Raw genomic sequence first — 27,608 nt, 5'->3', positions numbered from 1 at the left:
TGTTGAATTAGTTAAATTTATTTAGCTGTGAACTCATTAACAATCGCCAGCGATGACGCTCGATCTTGCCACGCGTTACTTTTTGGCATTCCGCTGTATGAATGTGCTGGGTTACGCCGTTGCGCTAACCACTGACCCGCCTGCCCCTTTTTCATTGGCCAAGCGCTTTTCCCTATTGGGTCGTTTCTGCCTGAGCGAAATTTCTGTGCTTGTTTCGCATGGTCGAACTTTTTTTTTATCGTTTTTCCGTCTGCTTCTCTTTCGCTTAGTTTGGTTCAAAATGAAGGTATGTACGTATGCACCGTACAAAGCACGTACACAGAATGATTGTCACTTTTATTATTATTGTTATTATAATTTTGCAACGACTGTGTTTGTAGTAACGGCAAAAGTGACTCAGAACTGATTTACGGTGAACTACATAGTATTTATACAGCCAGCGTTCGTTAATGACAAAAATAACGATGCACAATAGCGAGGTCATCAAATATTTCAGCGTTCTAGCCAGCTGTCTTAATCACATCTGCCCACCTGGAAGGAGGGACAGTAATTAATAAATGGAACAATTCAATGATTTACGATGGAACACAAAATTTCGACTAAGCCGTTGATCGTGGCTGTGAAGGTTTTCACTAAAGTCAATAAAACGTGTATCATACGTTAAGTAAGTTAATGTTGAAAGTGAAGTTCGGGAATTTTTGTTGACAGGTGACAGGTGTCCCGAAGCAACTGGAGTCAATCTAATATTTATCGACATTTGAGCAATAGCTAAGCTGGTGCACGAGTTAATACAACCGTTTCTATACATTGTTATTACTGTGTGTGTTTTTATTCTTCGTTATACTATTTATCACAGTTGTTCGAAGGAGAGCCCTTTTAAACTATGTAGGACACGCGTATGTTAGGTCTATGGCACCGTAATCACTGATCACTTCATTCGCCATCTGTCGGCCAATGGCTGTCATCGATCATCGCTTAATAAAAACAAATCATTAAAAATTTGTATGACTAGTAACATTATAGCAGAAACACAAAATGTTCTAGTATCGGTAATACATTAGTCACGCCATTCGGTCACACTGATCTCTTCAGTAATACGAATATTATATAATATATATATATATATATATATGCTGATAAGCTATCTTTGTCGCCTGTCCTATGCATGGTTGTTGCTTTTGTTTTCTCTATCGATATATTCGCTATTCTTCAATTGGTTTCTATCGGTTGAAGTAAACCCACGTTAATCCGATGCTGCCCATTTATTTCTACGTAGTGTCTATCTGACGGTGGCAATTACGACGTTGCTCTCGGGCTGTTTGTTCCATAGCATTGCGTTATCTCTCGCTGCATGATCTTCTCTGCTCTCAAGACGCTGCGTGTGATTATTTGCATCTTAAAGTCAAACATTCTTGTCATCGTTGTGGCGAAGATCGATGAGCGGCATCTAAAAACAATGGACGGGGCAAACATTAAGGCTTAAAAATTGTGGTTATGATGCCACGGCAATGAAGACGCTGATTGTCGCACCGCTGTGATAACAATTAAGTGATTATTACATGACACGAGCAGGCTTTTTCCGTTGTTTCGAGCCATATTAATAGCTAACTATATACTTCGTCTATTGCGCGCGAAGGTGTACCGGATCTCCATATTTGGTAGCACTTCATAGAGTATCACTGATTGGTTTCATGAAGCCGTTGGTGACGGGGCATCAGTAGTGCAGTAGTGGCATCAGCGAAAAAAATGGTAGCAGGTGAGCGATGACAGGTGGAGACGCCCATGTTACACAACAACATCAATGGCGTCGGCTGACTACAATGGCGCGCCACGTCCGTTCCGTAAATTAGAAGACGCTTGAAGGCACTGAAAAATTGGTTTCGAAGCTTCAGTTTGTTGAAGCGTTTAAGCATAATGCCAGTTACTGAAACTATAGTCGTTGCTGTTGTTGTTGTGGTGGTAGCAGTTCATTCAACACGGTGATGCTTGACGAGGCGGAAGTGCAGTAAACGCAGACGCGGTTATCGTAGTTGCAGTACCAATATCAATTTTTAACCACAGAAAACAAAGCGACCTCAATAGTAAAACGAAAAGTTAACGCGATGACAATACGAAGCAGTTCGATCGCCATAAATTCTTACCTAGCTGCCGATTAGTTGATTGATCAAAGCTTATCAACGGACAAGCGTCGCTCAACGGATATCAATTACCATTTCAGTAACAATAGCTATGGCGGCAGCCTCTGTATTGCCAAATCAACATGAGTATTTTGTATACACGGGTGCGTTTCATGCTAACCAGCTGACTACAAAACCGATCAGTTGTGGCTGGTATCGCCCTAGCATAGTTCCAGAGTTAATCGCATCAACCAATCAATCAATCAATCAATCAATTGTTCAAGTCGATTTCGACCATGGGCAACGGATAATGATTTTTTTTCTTTTCAGTTCTTGTTTTGATTGATCTAAGAGCACAGCGGAACATTAAACATATCATTAGATGATCATCGAAGACGCCTATGCATATAAAAAACATAGCAATTTAGTCAAGAGAAATAAATCCCGTTATCGCGTTTTCGTTACGAAGCTACTTAAGAGCGATACGGCAACTCGTACTTGAGAATTATTATGAGCAAAAGAGCGGCGGGCAGAAATACGTACACACGTTTTTTTTTACGAATAATGCTATGCACAAACTTTGACTTTAAATCTCTCTTAGTGCTATTTGTTGATCTGGATTTGTTTAGTGTATTCTGAAGTCCTGAAAAAACGATTCCAAATGACCCGACGAGTTTTAATGGCGGATATCGTCAGTATTCTATTAACATTCGGAAGATATAACTTACTGTTACAATTTGATATGAATCGATAATGACTCAGACCCAGCAGCTTTACTTTGTTGAGCCAGCGCTCTGTCTATTGGGCCATGGGATATCAGCAATCAGATCTATCGTAGGGCACAACACTTGTAAAAAGTAATACTTTTCTAAGTAAATAGAAATTAAGCAACGTGTTAAAACGATTACCATAGGTAACAGAGACAAGCAATGTTTTTAATCTAACAAACACACACGCGAACAAGGTTTACGTATCCAGCGTCTACGCATATCGTCCACAGTTAGCTTTATACAATCACCTAGAGGTATATAACTGCTTTGTGTAGCACGAGCATAAAACGCAGGGCCAATTTCATTATATATCAGTATAATACCATTATAAGGGGTCTCAGCGACATACCACTTGGCATCCAGTAAGCGATCACTAAACGAAATGAAGTATTTGAATTTACTTCTCTGCAATTATCAGCAGCGGAGCGAGTAAAAACAACCATCAAATAACCATCACTGTTTGTGACGATCCCATAGCTACTAATACATCAACAAAGGTCACTGTTCTAGCCTAGATGCTATGGCGTTATGTAAAATGCCGCCTGCAAGCCAACAGTTCTGTTTTTCCTCTTCAGTTTACCACTGGGCCCTCACTCGCGTTACCTACAGCCGACGCGAAACATTGGTGCTCACGTGCTCGTTGCTGTCCATGGTGTCACTGGGCCACCGTCGTTGATGATCGTTAGCGGAACGGCCGCCGCGATTTTTCTTCCGACGTTGACTAAACAAACCAAACTGCTGTTAACCGGTTACGGACACCACATCAAATATGGGCGAGACGGGTCGTCGACGTGAACTTCCGTGGGGCCCATCACCGCCATGCCCTTGCACACGTCCAGTGGCTAGTGAGAAGTCCCATCGTTCAGAATAAGGCGATGTGGCACTCATTGCTCCACTAACGACTAATCAACACAAACACCAGCGAACGGACGACAACAGCTGCGGTAACAATAGGAATGCCGGTAACCTGAGTAGATTTTGCAGCTGCAGAGTGGAGACAGCAACGACGGGGGTTTACCAACGAAGCCCAGCGGCCAATGGTGGGTATGCGAACGTTACCGGCTTAGATCCAAATTGGACCAGAACAGGAGAGCGGGTAAAGTTATTTTTAATTATTAAGTTAATCGATTATTTTGCTTCGTACGCTTGCTCGCACAGTCTTTCATTTTATTAATGTCTATTATTGTTGAAGGAGAGTACCACGTCAGCTTCCTTCTCTCGTGTTCCCCTGTACGCCCACCATTGTATTCATCTGACCTTTTTTTACTTAAATTTACTGTCAAATGGTGTGCATATCTATATATTAGTATATGGAACGTAGCTCTCACTGTATACTAGACTACTAATCGAAATGATCAAAGTGTATGCAATATTTTCCTTTCGAGCTTACTGCTGCTGGTCGCGCTGCGTGAACACGATGTCTTACAAGTCTGTGACGAACCCGCATCTCCCGACCTTATATCTTACCATTCATAATCGATCACGATAGTATACTTGGCGTTGATACACAACGTACCAATGCTATAACTATTAGTTTAGCCTGCCTCTGTTACTACTGACCATAATGTCACTCGACGCCAAAGGTCTCCCTAGTATCTCTTGTGTCAGCTGCTCTTACGGTGGGTGCAACGTAACGTAACGGCCGTCATCAAAGTAATGTCAATGAGTCACTGAAATGATTAGGGCTATTTTAAATGCTCCCATCAAAGACGCACGAGCATCATTTAGCTAATCCGGCGATAACTAGAAGCTGTTTATTCACTAGTGGAAAAATGGCTTATGAATGATAACACTGTCCATTGTAATAATATGCACTGAACGACGTCAATGTAAATACACACACACACACACACTACACAATTTAAAAAGCCACAGAAGGAGAGACCGTGTGCTGCTTTGTCTCGGAAAGGCCACGTTAGGTCTAGTCCATCAAGCAGTTTTTGTGCGGGTTCAATAACAGGTAGCAGGTTTTTGTAGACGTGTATAGGGCAGACAATCTTCTCGTGTAAATGTTTTCGTTATTGAAAATATACGAACATAACAGAGCGAAAATTCATACGGGTACGAATCTTCTCATCAATTATATATGTAAGACACGCGTAAACACACTGAGAAATCATAAAAAATTACTTCGCCACTCTGATCTATTGCTTCAGTTGGTTAAATCTAGCTCAATGTAGCAGCACTGCACGTAGCATTTTCCTAGGTATTTCAGGCAGTGGACACATGGAAGTCTTAACGCAACACTCGTATATAAAAGCATTATATATAATTTTAATGAAAATCGAAATGAGATGCCACTCTCGTTTGTTTGTAATGTCACAAACGGGCATTCACGCTCATCTGAATGAAAGAAACAGATACGAAAATGTTAATCAGGAGAACATAATGCAGTTTACCGAACGTATTTTTCCTAGTGAAAAAAACAATTTTTCGAGCTTATCATATGCAAGCACAAATGGGATCCCTGGCTTAAATTTCTCTAATAACTCCATTCTGCGGCGCTGCGAGATTTTGTTTTACAAATAAAGTGAGTCGATAGCATTTCCACCAGCAGCGTGGTCGTCCGTCTCACGAAGCGTTTATTAGAATGCTACTATTACATTATTAACATTTGACAACTAACATAACAGCAGCTGCGGCAGATCTTTTATTGTCCCATGACACGAAACGCTATCAGATCTCAACTACGAGGGTTGAACAATAGCACCATACCTCCGCCGTCATCGAATAAACACCCCGCTGACGTGCGCCGACAACAACAACAGCAGCGGCGGCGGCGGCCACGCTAGCGGGTAGAATACAACGCAACAGGTGACTGGGGTGACGATTTCCCTATAAAAGCCAGACTCGCTTTATCTCAGAATGCAGTTCCTTAGTAGTTAACTGTTGTTGTGAACAACAACAACGACCGTCGATGTTACCACACAATAGCGTAGAAAGAAAACCCGGCATAGCGCAGATGAAAAAAACGTTAAAATGCGTGACTACAAATAACACTTCTCTTTGACTGAAAGTAGACGTTAGTTGATTTCGATAATGACGCTTGTCTCGGGCGAAGCGGTGTAAATACTACTTGAGAAGGATAAGATTACGATGGCCGGTCAAGCCACTGGAATCTATTATAACACCAATAATAATGATAACAGGGCAGAGTCGAACATGAAAAAAATTATAAAAGGCTGATGGTCGCTAGAGTCGATGACAGCTGCGGTCAGTTTGCATGAACATCGCATCAATAAACCCCAAACGTATACGTATATATTGTAGCTTTATGGGCGTCGATGGATTGAATAGTGTGTTGTTGCCATTGTCGTAGTAGTTAGCCATTGTTATTTTGGTCACAAAATGCTTTTTTTCTTTGTTTCTGTGCTGCTTTGAGAAGGTTAGTCGGCAGCTGGCAGGCTAACCTAGCGTCAGGCCGAACCGCTATTAGGTGTCATGGAAATGCGCTCGACTCCGTTACCTCATCTCGAAAGGCAAGCATTCCCTTAAAATGAACTATTCGAGAAACAGCCAAATAAAGCAGAAAGGCTACTGGAGACGCTTCATATTCTGCAAATTAATTTTCAGTGTCTCAGGCACCCACTAAAAACGAAAAGAACGACATAAACAAGCTTAAATTAAATTAGAATTAGATGAAAAGGCAAGAACAGCGTCGGTGTAACCCATAAGGAGGGCAAAAAGGTATGATGGAGGCGTGTACTATCGTTATAAAAACTGATGCAAATTAGATATTTCCTAGAAATTTCGAACCAATTGGTTCAGGTCAAGACGATACGTGTTCGAGTAGCTCAACGACGTTTTACAGATAGCCGTCGATCGGTAAGACCAACATTCATCAACAGCGATAAATAAATCATGGACATCTAGAGCCCGGTAAAAAAAAAAATAGAATCCTTCTATTTCGACGTAACATTAGTAACGCCATCTTCAGGGGCAACTTTCCGCTTCAGTAATCCTTTCCGTAAGCAACACCAACGGCAGGCATATTATTAACAACGCTAATAATGCACAGGATGAAATATAGAAATGAATTATCCAATTGGCTTATCGAGCTACCAATGTTGTAACGTGGATGTACTTGAATAAAAAAAGACCGAGGCGTAAAGAGGAAGGTCTTCTTTTTGAATAGATCTTTAACGATCTGGATGCACCTGGATACGAAGTTAATCAACAAAAGTTGCCCATTTGTTTTGTACGATGAAGCAGACGGTAAACTATCGTTTGCTCATAGCGCCGTCACTAGAATCTACATCTTGACCCAATACGCTGTACGTTTTGCGGCTGTGCGGCGGTGACGGCGACGGTTGAGCTCCTAGCGTTATTTTTTTAGTCGCGCAAGCACCGGCGCACACAGACGGAGAATCGTGGGAAGACAACAGGATAGAACGCCAATACCACGAACAACAATGATTTCATCATTGTCGCGAAGTCATCCAAGCTAAGGAAGTGGCTATTCGGTCTTGGTGGGTTCGAAAAACCAAAAATTGCACCGTTCATTCTGTCGGCAGAAGCAAGGCATCTATATCAGTTGGTTTTTTCGTAGTTCGCAAATGAGTATATAGTTGCACTTGTTACGATCCACCGATTGGGAGGAGAACACATTGGAAGATAGTTAAATCAAACAGAGGTGTTCAAATAAACTGTAAACAGTTATTAAAATGAAGAAAACAAATAAAACGGTCTGCTACCCCCGCCCCCTGTCTAAGTCGAAGACGGTCCCTGCGCATTAAAGCTGAACACGTGTTGTATCCGCCGTCTAGAAGCACTCTTCAACTTCAAACAAGGATATTTAAAGTGTCGGTCCAAAATTTGCCATTAATAAGTAAGGGCAACAATGTCAACACAAACGGCACTAGCTTCCTCACTGACTGTAAAGTAATTTCGTTCTGACAATAATTTACACGTACGCCTAGGAAGTCTAGTCTCGCTTTAGCAACTCGGCGGTGACCAAAATAAATCGTATGACAAAACGCTACTGATAGCAGTTTAAGTTGCTGTTTAATATAGCCCGTCAGTATTCATCAACACAAAACCAGCATTATGATCTATGCTTTGCTTTCGTTCATATGACCGTCCGTGCGTCCAGGCCTGGCGGACCCTGCATCCCGAGAGAGGACGTAAGCGACGTCGTGCTTGAATTCCACACATTGTTCGTCTGACTTGTGCAGCGAGCGCATTAGATTAAACATAACCGGAAGGCCACAAAGCCGGAGGCATCGCCCATCGCCAGCGCTCCTCCCATTGTTAGCCGCAGACCTAAACCCTGCCAGTGAGATCACTCACTCGGTCAAACCATTATTCTATTATGCCCTCAAATCTCCCCGCAGCCCGGCCACTCATTAGTTCAGAGACAGTAGAGATACGCACATATATCAAGTAACGACAATGGTAGTTACTATTAACGCTGTCGTCAATAGTAGCATCGGTGGAACAGGTGGAAGCGGTACTGAAACTGGAAGGATCTGCATCAAATACATAACATCCACTGTCCTACGTCCACGTTCCGTGACAGGGCATATTTTCGAGCACAGAGGATCATTATCTTTCCTGCTTTGTACACGTGTACGCTTTGTTCTTTTTTTCTAATTTTCCACAGCAATTTCCCTTATGCGCATGCGGCGACAAAAAACGAACTACACCCCCCTCGTCCTCCTCCCGGATATCGTCAGCATGTATGTATCAGCACGATGCCGAATGCATGTGTGATCAGGTGCGAAACGAATGCCTGCCAGCGGCATGCAGATACTTATGCGCGAAGACTCATGTTTTTCTTCATCTGATTTTTATTATTATGACTGTTGTCGTCCTGTTTCGAGATCCTTCCGTCATAAAGGCGCAGAGTGGCAGCCTCATCGCCAACTGGAATAACGGCGATTAGCGCTCTTTCGCCTTTACCCCAGCATGTGACGAATGCGTCGTACATTTACAATGTAACCGTTCTTCTATGAAACGCCATAAGACAACGAAAGTTCAGCGAAAACCAAGAATGAAGGGGAGATACTTGATGGAACGGTGGCATGAACGGCGGGAATCGTTCTGAGCGGGCCGAATAGTTGGCTTAACACAATAATAGTTGGCCTTTGAAAATTCTCGGATCGTTTCTAAAACATATACATGCCTTCGGATTTAAAGATTATGCCATCTGTACATATGTTTATCAAAGAAAAGCTGGAAACATACTAAAAGCAATTGAATTGGCAATAGCGCTAGCAGCGATTGTGACGACGATAATGTTGATGGCCGTAATGATGATGATCCTGCTGCTGTTTATGAGGCGCGCTATATTGAGCGATGGTTGATTTGCTTCTATACAAATAATAGATCGCCGGAATAGCACTTCATAAGTATAATCTTTATTTAATAAAAAGAAAAAAACGAAAAGACTAGGTAGCTCATGTCATCTTTAAGGAAATGGCTAGATCGGCTTTGCATTGAGATTAAGGGTTGTTTCCTGAAAGTCAACGTCTACGATTTCATTTCGTACTCGTTATTTATTAGGCTTCGTTTTGTCTACAGGTAAACAGATGGACGCGGCTGGCAGGATGCTCTTTATTTACAATTTAATATATGTTAAATTCTACAGTAGAAAACACTATATATGCGCTTATTCCTATGTTTTAATTTTATAATTATTCATATAGAATCCTGACATCCTTGGGTCGTCTATGTGGAAATGTAAGAACACTAACGTATTTTCTGTGTCATTCCAGCTATTACCAGTGCTAAATGGACACCTTTTTTGCAAGTGTCCGCCAATACAGGTAAAGCATCAATAAAGCGTTCATGCAAACAAAATGATAAATATTGCCCTCTGTAGTTAAACTTTTCTATACTCACATGCACACGTTCCTTTGATTAGACTTCAACTGGCCGCAATCAATGTGTTGTTCACTAATAATCAAAATAAGAACACCCTGTAATGTGTGGAGACGCTATAATTCCCTTTCTTCCTTACGACTAAAAGTGTCGCAGTATCTTTGTTGCCGTTTTTTTTTTGCCATTAGCCATTGTCTGAACGCAAGTTATCTATGTCCGCACCAGTTTAGATTATTTTAATTATCGATATGAATAATTATTGATAAATATAAATTGACCGCTTTGTTGGCTAGTACAGCTTTTCTTATTACGTTCAACATTACAAGTCTCGTTCACACCCATACAAAAACAAGCTCTACATAGATTTCTGTACAGCTAAAAGGTATTGCGATATTGTCCGAATCAGAGATAGCCGTCTGAATTTTGTCGTTATGTTATCCCAAGTGGTCTTATCGCATTGTATCAATGCGTCCAGTATGTGCATGGCTGATAATCACCGGCCATCTCATTGGTCTGTAGATAAATTAAATTATAGTGTTAACGACAGACTTCTTTCTGTACGTTAGGTCGTAAAACACCGGTACACTGCTACAATTTCATTTTTTCCTCCCTTCTACTTTCCGATAGGCGCTCTGTTATCGGAAAACAAGATTATGCCAAAGAGGACGGATCTGCTCAATCGGAACGATGCCAGCAAATACGCGCAGACACGCCTGTTTCGTATGAAATCTTATCATCGAAACGTTAAGATAACGGAGTTCCGGTTTGAAGAGCTTTAACTTGTTTCGAATTAAGTTCACTATTACAAGGTTACCATCGACGTTCGGGCTATTACTGCTACTACCGTTCGTCGGTGTGTCGAACACGTGACGAGAGCAATAAGCAGTCGCAGCATACCATATGTGTGTTTGAATTTATATACGTGTATATATATATAGAAGATGACCAATACAATACGAGCAGTTCACTATTTTTTGCAAGATGTTTATCATTAGGCAATACTATTCGGAGCCGATCGCATCAGCATGGTTTCAGTGATAAGTTATTATTTGAAAAGTACCATGCTGGCTTTATTGTCTGCTACGAAGGCCTGTTAAGAATGCACCAAATCACCTGTGTTTAACGCATGACATGCGCAATTATAAAAGCCGCATAATATTTGTTTACCGAAACGATTGTATACCGGTGTCATGCACCTATTTGTTGTCATTACTATCATGAGCATCAAAGAATCATTGCGGGAGACTTAGTACGTCTACGACAAAAAAAACTCATAATAAGTAACTATATGAGAATAACTAACGAGCCCCACACTGTTGTTTATCAGTGGGCGAGTACAGCATCTAACTGACTATTCTATGTGTTGGTACAAAATTAAGCTAATCTAGCTGTATCTGTTAGAGCAGCAGCACTAGCGACACCGTTGGCGGTTTGACGCTCGCTAAAGTCGGTAAAATCGGCTTACGGTCTTAACGCTACTATCGTAGATAGTCAACTCCTCACACACTATCACCGATATCATCGTTATTATTACCGGCGTCATTGCCGCCATTATTTAACGCTTTCAATACGACTGAATCAGCAGACGACGCAAACGAGCCACATAATCAATTGCCTTGTTGAGTGGCTTTGTTGAAGTTTCTCAGGTAAATGTCGTCATTGAGTTTTGTTGTTGTTTTGATTTTCAGACGGCTAAACACGGGGGGGGGGGGGGGTACCAGCACCCCGTGTACCCGTTGGTACTGCTGCTGTCGCTGTTTTCATGGCTAAGCCTTCACTAATAAATCGTTGTTCATCGTAGGATTGTGACGTCACGGTTAGTGCCGATTCATCCACGCCTAACGTGGGTATTTGCGTGAGTGTCTTAGCCTTTGTAGGGTTTATATTAAGATGTTGTCCTAATCGCCCCGGGTCTCGTTGGGACGACAAATGAAGCTGAACCGTTGGTTAAAAAACACCGATGGGATGACTTTAATCGAACAACGAGAAGCCAATTCAGGATTCTCCTTTCATCTTTTTGTTTCACTTTTCTCTGCTTTTGTCACCAGGTCGATATTGCTGATTTCGCTTGAATAAGCCGCGTAAAATGGTTGACGTAATCGCTTCTTATCTATGCTACAAGTGTGGACAAAATTAGTCGTTTGATTTCGCGTCTCAGGCACCTCCTGGGTGACCAATAGCGCTGAACAGAAAGGAACGTGAATGTCGCTTATCTGCTAAGCACCTTTGTTATATTGACCTGCCATAGCTATCACGTAAACTCTATAAACAACGACCTTCTACGTGCTGTGAAGACTTCGTCATAAACCAATCTTTACTTTGTTGCCAATTCGTTTAGTACTAATTTTATCTTCCTTGGCAGTATCACTCAGGAAGGTATGGTGCCTGCATCATATTCATGCAATCCTGTGCATCATCAGGTGAGGTACAAGCGGGTTATACCTATTTATTGTCATCCCTTCAGACCCACTCAGTCTGGAACGTTTGACAGATTTTGCTCTGAGCGAAAAATGGCTATATCGCTCACCGTTCCATCGCACCACATATGACCAATATGCGATAAAAATGTATAACAGGCAACAATTGCAAAGAATGAAAGAATATATCAAACTGCAAGGCAGCTGCTGCGGCTGCTGTAGGAATCAAAGAATTCTATACACTTACTGTGAACTTACTGTAAAAATCTACCTACTCTCTATGTGCTTGTAGCTTTCGTAATACGTCTCTTTCGATTGTACCACAGTAGCCAACTAATGATCGCTCATATTTTCCCCGTTGCTGGCGGTATTGTCATTGGGCTGCTGCTTCCTCACCATCTGTTTTGACTTATCGTTGTTCGCGACATTTCAAACAAAGACGGATACACACATGCGATACACAGACGTTTCTAATCATAATAATCACGGTAACGATTATTTAACCCTCTCAGAGTCTGTTAGTGTTGATTACCCATCCAGCCAGTAGCGACCGGACCTAATTTTTGCGCACTGGAGCTAGGTTAAGGTTAGGACAGAGGTCGCTTGTAGGTAGAGGTCTTAACGTAGTGCTTTTTCCTGTTGTTTTCCATCCGTCTTCGCGTTGTAGCATCGCCACCGCTTTTCAGCGCATCTGGCATAATTCCTCCTTCTCTTTTTGTCGGATACACGTAACCGCACGAGCGGCTGGCATACACGCCCGAACCGAAAACGTCGTCACAAATAATCATGACAGCAACGCCACGAGCAGGAACAACGACGATTTGAATGAAACTGTGACCGTCTATAGACACGCCTGTCGACGGCACAAGTTGCTGTCGTAGCGGCAGTGCGAGCTTCGACAATTCCATCATCATGGAGCGACAGCTTCAGCGATAGAATGGATATCATCTTCATCAAAAACATCATCCATAACAACAACGACAATGACATGACTGATAGGCAAATCATGCGCAGTCTATACGCGGTATGATTATGGAAATGGCAATGGCTTATGACAATGAGCAGCAGTTTTTCAACTGCGTTCACAAAGTCGGCCAGCCAGCTAAAGCATGCACACAACCGGGAAAAGGACGACTAAAGCAGGCGTAGTAACTGTAGTTGTGGACGCTGGTGGGATAACAATGCGAAGGGTTTCCGCCCCTGTGTCCGTTACTGCCTCTGCGGTCGCAACCCGGTCGAAGTGAACCACCGTCACCACAATAACCATCAGTCCGTGGCGGTTACTGATGCTTGGGAGGCCGATGCTGCACCATCGCCACCTTCAGCCACCGCCGAACTCTGGCTGCTGCTCACGGAAGAAGTGTAGCAAACGAGATGAGAATAAAAGGAAAACGATGAAGTGGTGGCAGCGGCAACGACGAAAGTCGTCAAGGGACAAGTCATAGAAAGCGGTATTTTCCTTTTCTCCGTCCACCTCTCCCCCAACCCAGACCCCGGGACACACGCAACCAGACCAGCAACTTCCACCAGCGGTAGCGTGTCGAGCAGCTATTTTCTTCCAGTTACCACCCCAGCCCCCTAGATCAGCTTCTGCTGCTGTAGCTTGAGAAACGGAAGAAAGAATGGACAGTTGAAGTAGAACGACAACAACAAGCGGGTAGATAGCGGGTAAAAAAGTGGTTGATTGGTCAGTAGTTTCTGCGAGTCCCTTTTTGCCCTTCTCTTCTACTGTACCCATATGATTGTTGTTATTATTGTTATATCCTGATAGTACTCAGCAGGAGGGTAATGGCAAGTGGATACGTTGTTGGTAGCGTTTCAACACCATTATCAAACTCTTTTTGCCTTTTTTTGATTTCGTTGTCATTGAATTGAGTTGTGTAATCTTTGGTGCCGCGACGTCGAGCTGCGGCAGCTGAATGGGTAAGAGGTAACGTCTCACAATGGGCGCGAACGCTTCCATGCCGAGTTCAAAACAAACAACATGGTAAACATGCGCATCATATAGAAGCATAGCAACGCTTGGGTGAACGACTTCCGTTATAGTTAACCATGCGCGACAGTCTGACAGTGACTCGAATACTGCACGTTATATGAACAACGTCACTCGGATAGACGTATACTGCTGCTATTATTGAACTCGCCAAATTCACAGTGGGTTGCCTCTGGAGACAAACAAGCATCCACAGAGCAGTGAATTGTGAGAAAAGTAATCATGGTAATAATCACAGAAGTGCTATATCGTCATTGGATAGTTACCGTAAGAAAAATAATAAGCATGAATGTCCACGCAGAGTACAGACATCCACCGGTTAACAAAGATTCATTGTATTCTTTCTTTCTATATATATACACACATGTGTGTCTGAAGGAGTTGCCGTACTCACTAGCTAGACAACGGCGCCTTGTATATAATTACACAGATCACCTTCCCGTCTATGTGGAAATAATAACACAATAACAATGATCGTTATAATAATGGTCAGAGGTAGCCTAAGCTTAGCGGTGGTATTGATCAATAATTGCTTATTCAACACTTGTCCAGTGACGTAATTTCCTCGCTGCCTAGAAAAATCAATTTTTGAGCAAACATAGTGCTAGAAGAAGAACTCGATCTGAAGCCAGATTACGAATCAATCAATCAATCAACACCCGTTTCCCCTCCCCCCTTTTACTACAACGAATCTGCCTCGAAGGGGTAGAGATAAGACGATTTCGTATGGCTTATTCGACCATAATTACTATATTATATCGTTATGCATAACATGTATATAAATCAGCTGGTCAATGTGGCGTCTCTAGTAGCTTCGAAGACGGACTTCGAAGCCTCCTACCGTCTACGGCTGTGCGCCGACGTCGGTTCAACCAGTACACTGAGGCCATTATCGAAATGGTTACGTTACACTAATGAATCAGGAATCGAGGATGAACAAAAGGAAGGTATGCCCTAGCTTGTTTCGGCCACCTCAGACGAACACGCCACCGGACACAGAGCAAGAAGACGACGACGCCAGCATCAGATATACACTACGGATAAAAGGCGTGAAACTACCTGGATAAGTCGTTGAGGTACTGACAATGGGTTAACAGCAATAGCGCTAATCGAAATTATACGTGGCCGCGGTGAGGAAAGCTCGTAGTAGGGCGTTTGCTAATCCTGATCAATCTGTGTCCGTTATTGTTGTCGAGTTTAGTTCGCAGTTCAGCGCGGCGATTATGATTACCTGCTTGTGATCAATCAATTGATTTCTGGTCAGCTGCATCTGCTGTTTGGCCATCTGAGTGACCGAATGTGTCCGGACGCTATGTGAAAATTGACATTAATTCAAGCGTACTGTATATCGGTTGCCTGTTGTATCGTTGTTCTTATCATATCGATATTATCATCGTTGTTGGCACTGCCTCCCCCGAAAGAAAGAAATAACCCTCGAGAGAACGGGTAACAACAAATGCAACGATATCGAATTGATGGACAGTACCAATCGTCAAGCTAGCTCATATCATCGTATATTGATCAGAATTATTTTTGTTGAAATTTATATATATATATATATATACTTTTGTGTGAAACGGTGACTGATCGAATGGGAAGTGCCTGAGCGGCGGCTTTGGATGGCACCGATCCTGTGCTGGTCAGCACCCTGTGTGAGTGTGTGTGAGGGGAGGAAGAGGGGAGCAATTCACGACTGACTGGGGTTTGTCTGCTCTCATTTGTGGCAATATAAACAGCCAAAGCGGAGAGGAACAAAAGAGACTAAGCAACGCTGTCATCCTGTCCAGTATTATTCTAACAGCGCTAAATTTTGCGCACGCCAGGGGGGAGTGCGCGATGCGGCAAAAATCCGCCGGGGCAAAAATAACACATTTAATGTTCAGCTAGTTAACGACGAATCTTCAATAAAACACTACATTATTTACTAGATGACAACGTCCGCAATCTATTATCTATACGTATACCTCTGGTTGGGCATAGATGGCTATGTAGTGTTCTTATGCCTCAGCTTCGCCAACTTTCCGATAAATAACAGACAGCCGACCCTTAGTATCCGTAATTGTTCTACGGACATGAGATGACACAAAAGGATTTTTTAGGTTCATTGAAAATTATGGCAAACACTAGTATTTAATGCTATGAAACTGCTTGATCGCTATGCTTCGTTCCAATTATTACTTGTTCCCGTTTTAGAAGCCCCTGTTAACATTAGCTCTAACACAAATAAGTACCTGGGGTAAGCGCTAACAAAGTGTTACGCAGTAGAGAAGCCGTATTATGGTGACATATCGTTACGTCTCAAAGGGCAAAAGAAGACACGTTTCAAACAAGTAAATACAGCCTAATCGTAGGCAACCCCCCCAACGTAACGAATGCGTCGAAGATTATATGACAAGCTCCATTTCCCGTCGTCACAGCCAGCCGCTGTTGAGGGGATGTCGATCATAACCATGAGAGTCACTCTAATCCTAAACTGCTTCCTGGACCTTAGTTTGCCATCAAGAACACGAAGAAGAAGCCGGGCCCTGTGCGGACGCGGCAAACAGCCACGTATCTGACATGCCGATTTCAAATCGGAGAATTTGAAATTATGCAGCACTGACGGCAACGAAGTCGACCATAGAAGTAGTCAAAGTCTACATGCGCTTAGCATAGCCTTTTAAGAACGCAGTCTCTAACCAATAACCGACTCAGATGTCTTCGCATAAAGCTGAGCGGTAGGATCGCTTCTACCGTGCCATCCTCCATCCCCTGCCTCAAAACGCAGTGGAATCTATATTATGTAATAGAAGCTGTATAAGCAGTATTGGTGAACTTCACTTATGTAGTGCACAAGAACTGCGCTGATATAATCTAGTGTAAAACTATCGAGCAGGAATTCAATCGGGCTGAACGTCTGGTACGAAATAGTGCCAGAACAGCCATGGTCAATCGTCGATTCGCTCTGAGGCATTATCATCCGTAGATTTCTCCTTTTGACCATTTAATCACTTATTTCCTTTTGTTCGTACTCAGCTCACACTGATCGTTTCTGTTATGGTCGTCCGATCCGCTAACAAAAACTCTGATCAGAACGGACTGTAGTATTAATGGCTAATGATGTACGTACATGCGCTAACTCGAACTCACGACCTACGAAACCCGTGATGGAATTACGAGAAGCGGAGTGCGCTTCAAAACATCCTGACACTGGTTGGTGATGAAACACCGCGTAACGAACCTTAGCGCGGTAAAAACTAAAGAAATCCTAAACTGAAATAGAAGTATGAGCTTAAAGAGCTTAAGCTTGTTTCATTGTCAGCTAGCATATACCGTATAGGACAGCTGTTAGCAATCAGTACGACAAACCGGAATCACCTATGTTTTTGTGGGGGGCTGAAACAGCATCGAATGAGCTAACGCTTAATGGGAGAACACTGCGACAGCGACAATACCTCCAAATTGTACAAGCAGATGGAGCGGTACCTTAAATCGTACAGACCAAACCAGACATTTTGTTCAGAAATATACCTATAGACACACAAAAATAGAACAAAGTGATTAACAGGCCCGAAAGGCCGCTTACAGATTGTATCATATTAGATGTATCGACAGCGACGCCTCGCAAGTAATTTCGAGATATTGCGTTCGTTGGTCGTTTGTTTTTCTATTTTCTTTCCTTTTCTTTGGATCGCTTCTTATTTTTACGGATGTCGGCTTGAAGTTCTTTGATGACATGGCTAAACCTATCCAATGTATTCAGTGTAATAAGCTGTTGCCGTTAATGCCTGTCCGTCACGGGTCGTATACAAGTGGCGTTCTCCAATAGTATCCTCTTCCGCGTAGAGCCGAAAACGACGCGAAGGAGACGCCGAAAAGGAAGAACAATATAACGAAATAAATATCGTTGCACCAGCGGTTCTTTACTCGATGCTGGGCTCGCGCGTTGTTGTAGCTGGCTAGAGCGTGTATTGTCTTCCATCTATAGCAGCGTATTCAGGCGTTCAGAGGGACGGAAAGACCGACTAGGTGACATACAAATCGAGAGCGTGAGATCGTGCACAATTGAACTGTTTTAGCATTTCGAAGCAAGGGAGGTAAAGATAGCGGCAGCAATCACTTTTGATGATGCGCTTTTCATGAATTTGCTATAAGCACGTACCCGTATGGTAATATCTGGGAGACCCTTTACATGCTTGTGGCTGAAGACATACGGTGGCCAGCGTAACGACCCACATGTAACTTTGTACAGGGCCAATTTTGATCTGACTTGACGAAAGCTCGACGCAGTGAATTATAGAAACTGTGGAGCTTGTATTTGAGCCCCATTTATAGTTATAGTAAAGCTAAAATCGATCGAAAAGCGACTTGTAGGGGTGTGAACGCTCGAGGCCGTACCAGAAGGCATCAGGATCAGGCGCTTTTTTGGATAAAATTTGCTACCGATACAACAGCGCCGCTAACATTAAATAATCAATATGATCTCTCATATCTTGAATCTGAGGTATGGACTTGAAGGTCGGTCGGTCTGTATGATAGTGCAGTGCAATGGCTGAGATTATATTGCCGACGAGTGCTTATTTGTTGCTTGATCGATAGAGTGAAATATCAAAGCGTCCGATAATTATCCACACCTCATCTATGCTACCATATGATTAGACATAACAGCCAAATAAAATATTGATGACCATATCAAAACTACAGATAAATTTAAATATGTCCCAAGTAGTTTCACTAAATAATTACGATAATACTACATAGCATCAAAGAGTCATAAATTATCTCTTTGGGGAAATAAATTTTTTTTTTATTAAATATTTAGATTAATTTCACACAACTGCAAGTCACTTGTATGTACACTACTCGAGATTATTAATAATAAACAGAATTACCGCAGGCGCATCTCTAATAATTATGTTTATAATAATAAAGTAATATTATAAAATTATATTAAAAAAAATTACATACACTACTATAAAACGTGCTCCCTGTTCCGGCGACCATTGAAGCAGATCGTTAGTCCAACAGTTTTGTTATGTAACGGGCCGGATAATTTTTACCTTAGAATAGTTCAAATGGCAATGGTCCAAACACCATAGGGTTACCGCCGTATATATATCGCCGTAATGGCGATGGCAGGAGCTGGTAATGGCTACTGCTGATGATATTATGGCGAAGGCTATGCGGCTGTGATTGACACGAAGCGACTCACTCAGCGCTGAGTTACGCTAGGTAAGAGATCAGGCGATGGTACCAGCTACAGCTATTGTCAGCTATAACTGTAATAATTCTCCGGTGATCTGACTGAGTTAGTCGACTCCACTAGTCAAAGTACTCTAAGCAGCGGGTGATACCTTGCAGGATTTAGTGACTAGATTGATTGTATTACACGTACACGTGCGTATGTGGACTTTTCCAGCCTTGTCAGCGTTTGATCGTCGGTTCCCAACCCACTCGGTCGGCAATAATTCATATCAAGTTATGCAGTCAGTTACCTAACGTCCAGTCTGTCTAAGACGTTCAGAAACCAGCTTGTCACTGCTACCTTTCTCTTCATCCGTTCTGAGAAAAATACCCAGTATTCAGTAGCAAAAGGAAGCGTGGGCATATTTTTTCGCCAAACACGTGCTCAGAAATCAGCCAGGAACCAACAGGAGTCCACTCAGGCCCCTCCACGTCGCGGTACTGCCTTGATGTTGCCCCGTTCCGGCTACTCAACCAGTGGCTACTTTAATTATTCGATCGATTGGCAGTATTTTATCATCCGTTTTTTTTCCGATCGTTCCCATATTATACCCATCCCGGTATACCGCCATATACCGGGATGGTATGCGGCCAAACGAACGCGCGTGTACCATACGGCGTTATCATTGCCGTTCTGAGAAAAAAAGGAAGCAGCCCCCACAAACTATCGCCATTTACCTCGACTTCTGCACTAGTTGTAGTATGAGCAGTCGTATTCAACCTGGATTCAGTTACGTTATCGGCAGTTCCTTGACATAGACTGTGTCTTATTCGTATTTATCCATCTACAATACTATAGTAATCTAAGGGACGCGCGTATACCGGCCAGGTGTCTGGCATTAGATTGTGTGCCGGTATGTAACAATGATTGAGAATAATAGGAAAAGATGTCCGAACTTTGGAAGCTGCACTCACTTGGAACGGCCGAAAAAGATCATCTTTTGTCATCGTTTACTAGGGATAGGCAGACTCCCATCATATAGCTGATGGTGATGACGTCGTATCAGAGGCCCCAGGCGAAGAAGCTGCTGGAGCTTGTGGCTCAATCCAACAAAAATAACCACCGATCGACAAAACAAATAGCAGATACATAGTATTCAAGTGGCGATTATTGCCGTAGCCCCCGCATTTGAAGGCAACTATCATCCTGAATCGCGGTTAGTACACCTGCATTCAACTCCAATATGTTAAATATCACTTTCTGTTCAGGTTTGCGTTTCGTTGTCATTATTCATGCATTGCATTAGGTTAGGGCCTGCCAAGGGCACCGACGGACTCCCGTATCATCCGAATGTTCAGCATGAAGTGATCCAGGTCTCACCCATCCAATGACTCGCCACGATCACATGACTAATGGCTGAGTAGCTGCACTGGCAACGACCTCCACGGTATCACGCGTTATGCAGGTACATCAACAAACAAACGGAGCATGGTTCTTATGCAAGGATACAAGCTCACGAAATCGCAATGCAACGCATCATGTATGAGTAATCAGGAAGGCGCTTCAGTAAGGCGTTGAAGCGTTTCCATTTCGATGTAAGGCCTCCTTAAATTTCTGTACCTGCTCACTGCTGCCGGATTCAGGGTCTCACCAGCTAGCACTGTATTATTCTCGGTTCTTGCCAGACGAGGTCACGTCGCGTGGCGGTGTGAAAACTGCCGACGACAACGACATACAAAGCATTTGTGCTATAATATCTTAACAATTTACTACCGCACAATTTTTCATTGGTAAAGCAAAATCCATCAGTGGATCTAGTTTAATTTATCCGTGCCTCTAGTCATAGGTACAGATGATACTTTGAAAGGTAAACTCGGTCCAAACTATGTAAAACGACAGGCAACACCATAAACGTGAAGACGTCCGAATCAATGGTAAAGAAATGTAATTGCCGCGGTGGTGGCAGACCAGAGCGATAGGCTTCGTCGATCTCTTGTAGCTGACAGCCTTCACAATGACGGGAGATAGTGCATAGGCGGCCAAATGAACAGATACCGCGGTGGGCCAGGCCACAGCTGTCGGCTTTCTGTAAAATGAATCTTTGTTTCGCCATTTCCGGCATTTGATGCCGTCTCTGTAGCAGCAGAGTAGCAAACATATAAACTAAGGCAGATGTTAACAGAATCATCAGTTCCCCGTAGCCGTTTCGGGTTCAGGGATATTCCGAAAAGGGAAGTCAAGCAAGCCCGCAGATCGAACAGTAAAGTAGCTGAAGCATACGTTAGCAAGCGCTGTACCAACAGACAACCTCGATGAAGTCACTCGAAAGATAGTGATCGCGAACGTCTACTTACTACATACGCTCGGTTAAACGCGAAAACATACTCATCTCATAGCGACAAAATCTGCCCCACAGCACTTCGGACAACTACTTTGAAAATCATAGCCTCCAATCTTGACAAATTGCTTATAGCGACTCTTCGTCTATGTTTCGTAAAAAAATGATGGCACAGCATTTGTCTTGTCTACAACGCACGTCTATTCCAGAAAGATATTAAGGATGAATTTAAGGGCGTGTACGCACAGGTTCGTATGTTCGTTTTTAACATACGTATATATGTAGATATATACGTACGTTTTCTATATTTTTCTATAGGCGTAGGTACTAAGATGATGAGGATGCTGGTACCTATACTTTATCAATAAGATCACAACCCACAAAGTAGGACATGATCTCAAACAGTATATACCGTGCAATATGCAATATGTAGAAGTTAATCAAGGATGCAAGCCAGTGGAATAAGGGGCAATTGTTTTAAGACATTTATGGGAGACCCTTGGCTGAGTCGGTCGGCTGAATACGGAAGGCCTTCAACCCACCATAATTACTAAAAAAAAATATGGGAAATTGTAGGTGGGTAAGTAACATTGTCCACAGCTACTCGTAAGCTTACAGACAACAACTTAAAAAAAATCAAAAGAAATCTCTCGATCTATAAAAAAAAAAAAGTAGATTTAAGTCCACAAGCACGACGTATTTCCCAAGCGTGTAGCTGACTTCGCATGACATTTTTATTTATATTTGTTTCATCAGTGTTAAGAACATTCGCAATTCAACGCTTAGACCCCTTTTAACTGATGGCTTGTAACCAATCCGATCTCCCGCAGGAAAGACCGCATCAGAGTTAGGTTGCAGCGATAGAGAAATGAAAATCTGGTTACGCTAGCCTTGCAATAGACATTGGAGTGCTACTATATATTACTGTAGCGTCCGTAGACAATATAGTCATACATAATTCTGTTTACTTGGCAATGTTCACGACATATTGCCGAAGTTCCCATACGTCGTAAGACAGTTTTCCCACTAGCGTTTTTTGCTAATGGTAACGGTAAATGTACTATGGACGGCATCATGGGGCAAGGCGATGGGTCATTTCTCCTCCCCCTCTCTATCTCTCTCTATCGCTATGTAATATATGAAGAAAATGACCATTACTGGGAAATTTGCCCAACAGGCATTCAGCAGTGTGGCAATTTTCCGCATCTTCTTGTGAAACCACCGCACGGATTTTGTGTGTGCGCAGAATTCGCATCATGTGTGCCTTATGCATTACATGTCAAGCCGGTACCGTCCACTGTTAAGGTTCGAAAGGTCGAATAATAGAAATTGCCACGCGACATTGGTCTAATTTTTTGATTTAGCTAAACCGATTGTCAGGCGAGTGGTTTTCACGTTGTTCGAATGACTCTGAACGAGAAAGCCTTTTATGTATGCGTGCATTATATTTCTATGAATTATCTGATGGCATACTATGATCATTTACAGCAAAGTACTTTACCCGCTCTCCTCATGCATCACCGATAGGCATTGTTGTTGGCAACTGATCTGTGTATGCTCTAGCTTATTCCCGTTTCGACGCCGTCGTCACCGTTACCTACCACTTTTCGCGCGTCATTGCTATGTTACGATTGCACTTTCGCCACCGAGATTATCCGTTTGCCAGTACTGATTAAATGGGCAGACAAGTCCCGTTCCGATCTTCGGCAGATCGGAATTAAGTTCGAAAGCCCAACGAGAGCGCCAAAGAGTCTGAGAAGGTCGACCGCTTGTCATTGCCTGGCGGACGACTCTACAGCTGCTGTCTTTCACGAGTCAAAGCGAAATGGTAGCAATCACACAGGATCTCATTACTTGTGAGGGTAACAAACGCAGGGCGTTTGTTGTTAGTTTTTTTTTGCCTACGTACAAATCAGCGCTATCCATCGACCTTTCGTACCTCGTACCATTGCATTGTTTTCGCCTTAGCATTGTTTTCACTGCTGATGTACCTTTGTCAACGTACGTTCAACGCTTGGTTAACTTTCGAACGTATGATTTGTTTTCGCTCTACTAGGCCACTTAGTAAGCAAACCGCTTCCTATTCTTTTTTTTCCATCTCTACATAATATCTAGCATCTCGCATTTTCCATTGTCGATGTTTTTCTAGACAGTACGATCATTGCTGATATCACTGTTCTGTTGTTGATATAACTATTGTGCTGACATGTCACTCCATTTGCGACGTCGCGCCTCGAATATAAATGTTATAAAAAAGAATTTCCCATAATCTCTTATGCATCACCGCCGCCGCAGCTATCGTCACGATGTATTGTTTTATTGTAGTCGGCGTTGAACAGGTCAACAGCATTTTGCTACTTTACATTATGCTAACACAGCTCAAATAACGCATAAAGAGCGAAAACATCACGCTAACGGCAGAAGCGTCAACGGTATAACACCGTTAGTATATTCGCTATTGAACAGCTCTCAATCAAAGCTAATTATTAGAAGCCCACGGAAACAGTTGCTTGTTTGACGATCGACTCGAGCTTTATGTGATGTTGTACGGCTTGCTACCAGCAATCTCTGCGGCTTCCTTGCCGCAAATCGTTCGCCGATCGCCGCCATTTTCAAAACACGTGCAGCTATAATCGGAATTGTCCTTAGATCAATTGTCCCGGAGCAGTGTAAGAGAAAGCAAATGAAGGATGTCATTGCGAAGACAGCACTTCCAGCAGCAGCAACAACAATGTAAGCACCGATCTGTACCGGCAAAGCAGACAGGCGGGCAAATGGAAACGTTATGCGTTCCACTGCGTCCTCGAAATCTTTTCTCACTGTTTCATTGAGGGGCATCCTCACGCCAGCGTTCGCCTTCTATGTCCTAGTCGAATACCGTACCCGCCTCCCATATACAACTCCTGTTCAGGCTTCGGCCCCGTTATTTGGAAAAGAAATTCAGTCACCGAGGGGCCAGCAGCATTCGGCGCCGTGAGACCGATTTTCAAGCAATTTTTTTCTTCTACTATCGTATCTGAATAGAGGTTCTGTTTATTTCGTCAGTGAGGGCGGCAGTGTACATCCCGCTATGCTAGTTCAGTGTTCGGTGAAATTGTACGAGTAGTAATAGTGGTTTCCTGTATTACTGTAATAACAATGTTAATTTTCTCCCTCGAGGACAAAGAAAGCAACCGTTTTTCCTTTCTAAACGTTTTCTTTCTTCATAGCTTTCATAGAGTAGCTTCGTTTGCGGTGAGGAAGACAAAGCAGTTCCTCGGTATGTTAGCGACAATCGCGCCCCAACTCTTAGGCCATCATGAGCTGCCATCGTGGACACTTTTATCATCTAGCAGCCACATACTTCAATGGCCACATCAACAATAGCAAAATACTGACGAATCGAAAACGCCTCCTGGGGGGCAGGGGACGCACACATGTATATAGATGCCCCTGCACGTATGTGGGGAACGGTGGTAGCTACAGCTATAAAAGCTTCAGCAATAGAAGCAGAAGAACGCATAGCCACAAAAGAAACAGCACTGATTAACACCGTCGCTAGTTGGTTAACGGCGATTTTCTAAATGAGAAATAAAAAGGAAACCAAACGAATGACAAAGTGACCGAGTAAGAGTCAGTTGCCAAGCGGGCTTGCCCACTTTTTCCCTCATTCGCATCTTTTCTTTCGACGTTTCGTTGCCGACAGGGACTATGTTAGCGGCTGGTCGGTTAGTTGAATGCCACTGCTAATGCCACCATTGTAACTTGCTCTAATCTGAATAGCGTTAGACGGCTAGATTTTTTTTTACTTCGAGAAGTAGAATGAGGAGACTGACGCCGGCTTCAAAACTGTGGAACGAAATGCGAAACTAAAGGGAACAGACAGATCAAAGGGGACAAAGAGGAAGATCCCAACAAAAACGAGCTGTTGGTAACGCCGGCGCCGGTAATTCGACTCGGTGCGTTTACGGCCACAGATATCAACGAGGCTGACAAGGGTTGTAGAGGCCCTCAGATACGAACGCGAAATACAACGGTGTAGAGATTGAAACAGATTAGCGGAAGTCGCGGGCAGGAAAAGGGTGCACATACCTAGTGTCTCTGGTCTGTCCAGTGACGCCACACTGGCGCCTGTTTCTAATGACTAAAGTGCATGTAATAAATAAATAAATATAACCAAGACTAAATAAGCGTGAATCAAGCGTACAGTTGGCAATGGCTAAGAGCATTGAGAGGGCAAGTTGTCGGTTTGTTGCACGCACGTAGCTGTGCGATGGGTAAGATCCGGTGTTCCGCCAGGGCGTCACTGTATAGCATCTTGCGTGTATTTACTGACGTAATGGCGACACTGAAAACGACGCGGGGTTGTTAGTGGCTTTTGCGATGACGCCGATTATGGGGTATCGCGTCGTCTGAATAGTTAAGATAGGACACTGCCATTCGACACAGACATATCGCTATCGAAATTTATTTAGATAAATGTAAATACTGTTAACAGTTATCGTGTCTGTTATCGCCCTTTCCAATAGGGAACCATTCCTCTAGGTAGATAACCCCGGTAGTGGAAAAAACGAATATTTGCTAGTCATATTTCAGAGCCCACTAGGCTATGAATTTGCACGCCCACGTCGGCGTTCGACAACGTACGAGAAGCAATCATTGCCATCATAAGGTGCCATGTTAAACGTAACTGCTTACTTAATTAAAAAAAAAGGGAAAGCTCAGACCTAGTATAAGGCCGTTGCAGTTGCATTAAGACTTGCTGTTGTTCATTCGTCATTACTATGATAGATGATGTTATCACTTCCCAAATATAAAACTGTTTTGATGGCCTGTCTGATTATTGAGCTGTGATCGTTGTTGTTTCCGTTAAATTTGCACGCCACTTTCCGTCTGATTTTTGTTCTTGCTGTTATAATTATGACCCTTGCTTTGTTGCTTGTTGCCAGTCGCATCAAACAGCAACATCGATTCTTTTTTTATCGTTGTTGAGTGGGTATGGCTGTAACGAGCCATATGGCTGTCGCCTGCGTGTTCTAGCCTTTCAGGCTACCTATTTTGTTCGTCCCCCATGTTTCGTTTATTGTTCCGGGAGCGTCCAGTGACCACTACTGGACAACATATGGAGTTAAGATTAACGAAGGACGACTTAATGGACCTACGCCTGGCTCTCTCCACGTTTTTTTGTTTATGCATTATAACAAGTACTTGATCTACAATTATTGCAACTACCGGCCTTATCTGTCCCATTCCCCTTTCGTCTTCGTCTTTTTCTGAGGCCAGTCGAACCAACGTCGTTGGTTCTTCGGCGGCAACGACGGCGACGGTGTCGATAGTTTTTCATTGAACGATCTCATTTTGCTGCCGAAACAACTCTGTGATGAGCGGCGCATTACCGATGCACTGGTGCAGTACCGAAGGCTTCTTACGGGCCACGGCGTCACTTGTTCTCCCATTTAACAATAATAACAGCAAAAACGACATGTTTTATGGCTATATACTGACACCAGTAACTGGTTCTACCTATTTTATGATCTCACTGTTGCCCGCTGGTACCAGATCCCTCCAGCTTTCAGTCGCCGCGCGAACGTTCGTTCAGTCGGTCGGTGGCTCGGCAGATTCTTTTAAGTGGCAGATATCGCGAGTAGTACATTTCATCAGTCAGGCCAGCTCGCCACTCCCGATTCTTCTCCCCGGTGTCTCCGTTTATTTCTGCCGTCATCTTATCGCAGGGGTGGTAAATATACGCAGGGGAAGAAACGACGAATAAGATGATGTTGCGGTGCTGGGCCGCAAACGCGAGAACCGCAACCTCACGAGAAAATTCTTGCTTCTCGGGAACCTCATGAAGCAGCTATGCCGTTGTTGGCTCAGGTTGTATCGAATGTTGCAACATTAACTATCGGCGGGAGCACCCCCAGCGACAGTGTTTGGTTGGTTAACCTCTGCGAAACTATCAGGAAAAGGCCGAGACAATCGATTGACAGGACGCATGATATTCATTAAGC

The 27,608-nt window shown here is 43.2% G+C and overlaps 1 protein-coding gene and 2 long non-coding RNA genes across 7 annotated transcripts in view; 1 reads left to right on the top strand and 2 right to left on the bottom strand.

The window, feature by feature from the left end:
* The window catches only part of LOC111261824 (protein spire homolog 2), a 158,020-nt gene that overhangs the window by 49,411 nt on the left and 81,001 nt on the right, over positions 1 to 27,608 (bottom strand). The gene's annotated exons all lie outside the window — the stretch shown is intronic.
* On the bottom strand, positions 1,248 to 4,507 carry LOC111261826 (uncharacterized). Of its 2 annotated transcripts, XR_002681222.2 has the most exons (3): positions 4,448 to 4,482; positions 3,237 to 3,949; positions 1,248 to 1,985 (listed from the first exon to the last, which is right to left on the bottom strand). It is a non-coding gene; the product is annotated as an uncharacterized LOC111261826 (long non-coding RNA). The 2 variants fall into 2 exon arrangements; XR_015311683.1 differs by having other exon boundaries at positions 1,248 to 3,949; positions 4,448 to 4,507.
* On the top strand, positions 3,798 to 10,743 carry LOC147753280 (uncharacterized). The gene is made up of 4 exons (XR_015311684.1): positions 3,798 to 3,927; positions 6,273 to 6,366; positions 9,604 to 9,654; positions 10,337 to 10,743. It is a non-coding gene; the product is annotated as an uncharacterized LOC147753280 (long non-coding RNA).

Source organism: Varroa jacobsoni, unplaced genomic scaffold, assembly GCF_002532875.2.
Source record: "Varroa jacobsoni isolate VJ856 unplaced genomic scaffold, vjacob_1.0 scaffold_598, whole genome shotgun sequence".
Taxonomy (NCBI): Eukaryota; Metazoa; Arthropoda; class Arachnida; order Mesostigmata; family Varroidae; genus Varroa; species Varroa jacobsoni.
Note: the sequence above shows the minus strand (reverse complement) of the source record. Positions and strands in the feature narration are given on the sequence as shown.